At 38.0% G+C, this 2,920-nt stretch overlaps 1 long non-coding RNA gene across 1 annotated transcript; it reads right to left on the bottom strand.

Moving 5' to 3' along the window:
• Positions 1-957: 957 nt before the first annotated feature.
• LOC127004171 (uncharacterized) lies at positions 958-2,208 on the bottom strand. Its single transcript, XR_007757673.1, has 2 exons — positions 1,830-2,208; positions 958-1,532 (listed from the first exon to the last, which is right to left on the bottom strand). It is a non-coding gene; the product is annotated as an uncharacterized LOC127004171 (long non-coding RNA).
• Positions 2,209-2,920: the final 712 nt, after the last annotated feature.

The raw sequence follows: 2,920 nt of genomic DNA, 5'->3' as shown, positions 1-2,920 counted from the left end.
TCTTAATCGAGCTCCGCCGTCAAGGTTTGGTGAACTAGAACACACCGGCTTTTGTTTTATGTAGTTGTTTTGTTTTTAGTCCAAGGTCCTTAATTTAATGGACTCAAGGTTTGGTTTTGAATAACATCACCTTTTGTTTTATTATTGTCTCTGTTCATTGATATAGCTCAGTGCCCCCTTCCCCCCATCCTTCCCCTTCATCCTTCCCACTCCCTCTCCTTCCACCACCCCTGTCACCCTGCCTACATTCCCCCCTCACCTGTAATACCATCCCCTCACCCTCCCTCCACACCAGCCTTCCCCCCATCCTCCCCCACCCACTCTTCCTCATCCCCCCATCACTCTATTCCCTTACCCTCCTCACCTATAATGTCATCCCTTCACCCTCTCTCCTCGCTTTCACCATCTCCTCCTCCCTCACCATCCTCACAGTCTCTCCCCTCTCCACCCTCCCCACTCCCTCTCTCTCCCCCATACTCTCCTTCTCCACAAAATAAGAAAAAATAAAAGTGGTTTGTGGTCTGAGATTTAGGGCAAGATTGATTGGTTTAATGAGTAAGAGCACACCTGTTTTATGATATACCTGTGTTCCTTAATTATGCCCAGGTTGATCAAGGTTTACTGCATAAGACTTACCTTTGTTTACCTGGTCCTATATTTAGTTTCGAGTCATCAGTGTTTAGTGGAAAAAGAACACACACACCGTTGTTTATATTTACCTTTGCTTCTTAATCTTTGCTCTCATTTACCAAGGTTATCGAGTTCGAACGTAAATATCACCTTTGTTTGTTTGCTTTCCTACCTGTGTTTACTCCTTTAGCTAATTTATCATACTGCAAAAAACAATCATATATTTTTTTTACAGTAAAGGAAGCACCTCAAGGGCAAAAAAAAGTTATAATAAGACCCCCACGCTAAACACTGCCCCTATAAAAAAAAAGGGAGGTTCGTGAGGGGAAAAAAATAATAATAATGAGAAAAAACGCTAAACACTGCCCCTATAAAAAAAAAAGGGAGGTTCGTGAGGGGAAAAAAATAATAATAATGAGAAAAAACGCTAAACACTGCCCCTATAAAAAAAAAAGGGAGGTTCGTGAAGGGAAAAAAATAATAATAATGAGAAAAAACGCTAAACACTGCCCCTATATAAAAAAAATGAGTTCAGAAGGGAGGTCAATTTCGTGAGGGCAAAAAAAAAAAAAATAAATAAATAAACACTGCCCCTATATAAAAAAATGAGTTCAGAAGGAAGATCTACAAAAACAATCATCCCCTTCGTTTGTTTGTTCTTCTTACCCTTGTTTCCTCATTTAACTAATTCATCAAAGCTACAACAACATAATCATCCCCTTTGTTTGTTTTCGTAATCGTGTTTCTTCATTTAGCTCACTCATCAAGGCGCACTGAGGAAAGAGAACGTACCATTGTTTTTTTCATCCTCTCACCTGTCCCCTTCAATCAGGTGTGCCGCGAAGGTTTATAGAGCAAGAACGTGTCACCTTCGTCTTCTTTTTCCTCCTTACCTGTGTTACCTGTGTTCCTAATTTAGCCCAGCCAGCATCAAGAGTTAGTTTTCTCCTTTGTTTGTTATTCCATATTAATGATTCAGCTCGGTGTGCAAGATTTAATAATCAGAACACCTTATTTTTGCCTTTGTTTTTTGTTCCCACGCTCCCTAATTACCTGTGTTCCTAATTTAGCCCAGCCAGCGTCGAGTTAGTTTTATCCTTTATTTGTTATTCCTTATTAATGATTCAACTCGGTGTGTAAGGTTTAATAATCAGGACACCTTATTTTTTACTTTTTTTGTTCCCACGCTCCCTAATTACCTGTGTTCCTAATTTAGCCCAGCCAGCATCAAGAGTTAGTTTTATCCTTTATTTGTTATTCCTTATTAATGGATTCAGCTCAGTCTGCAATGTGTAATAATCAGAACACCTCGATATTGCTTTTTTTTTTGTGTGTGTTTGTTTTTTATTCCCACGATCCCTAATTGAACTCGGCCAAGGTTAGGTAAATAAGCAGACCGCCACTCGTTACCTGTGCCCCCGAATTTAGCTCCTCATCAAGGTGTACTAGATAATAAATTCTGTTGTTGGTGGTGTTGTTACGCCTGCTTGATTTTAGCTCATAATTCTAGGTTTACTGAACTACAAGAACATATGACCTTTATTTTTTGTTTGTTTGTTTGTTTGTTGTTGTTGTTGTTGTTCTTCTTCTTCTGCTTCTGCTTCTTCTGTTTGTTGTTGTTGTTGTTGTTGTTGTTGTTGTTGTTGTTGTTCTTCTTCTTCTTCTTTTTACGCGTACTTAAATTTAGCTTAGCATTCTAGGTTTACTGAACTACAAAAACCTATGACCTTTGTTTTAGTTTTTTTGCTTTTCCTAAATATAGATCTGATCAGTTAGCAAAGTTTATTGAACGAGAACATATTTATTATCGCGTTTATCTTCTTATGTTTTCGTTTCTTAATTTAGCTCAATGAATAAACTTTACAATTCAAGAACTACACGCCACCTGTCTATGTTGATTTAGACTCGATCAGTTAGCAAAGTTTATCGGACGAGAACATATATATTGTCTCGTTAATTTTCTTGTTTACGTTTTTTAATTCAGTCCAGTCGTTATAAGCTTAGCAATTCATGAACAACACACCACCTTTGTTTGTTTTCTTGTTCTTTTATTTCTCGATGTAGCTCAGTCATTAAGGTTTCCAGAACAAGAGCAACAACACGCCACCTTTGTTTGTTTTCTTGTTCTTTTATTTCTTGGTGTAGCTCAGTCATTAAGGTTTCCAGAACAAGAGCAACAACACACCACCTTTGTTTTCTTGTTCTTTTATTTCTTGGTGTAGCTCAGTCATTAAGGTTTCCAGAACAAGAGCAACAACACACCACCTTTGTTTGTTTTCTTGTTCTTTTA

This window comes from Eriocheir sinensis, chromosome 27 (genome assembly GCF_024679095.1).
Source record: "Eriocheir sinensis breed Jianghai 21 chromosome 27, ASM2467909v1, whole genome shotgun sequence".
NCBI classification, from domain to species: domain Eukaryota; kingdom Metazoa; phylum Arthropoda; class Malacostraca; order Decapoda; family Varunidae; genus Eriocheir; species Eriocheir sinensis.
The sequence above is the reverse complement of the archived record's forward strand: the minus strand, read 5'-3'. Positions and strand labels throughout refer to the sequence as shown.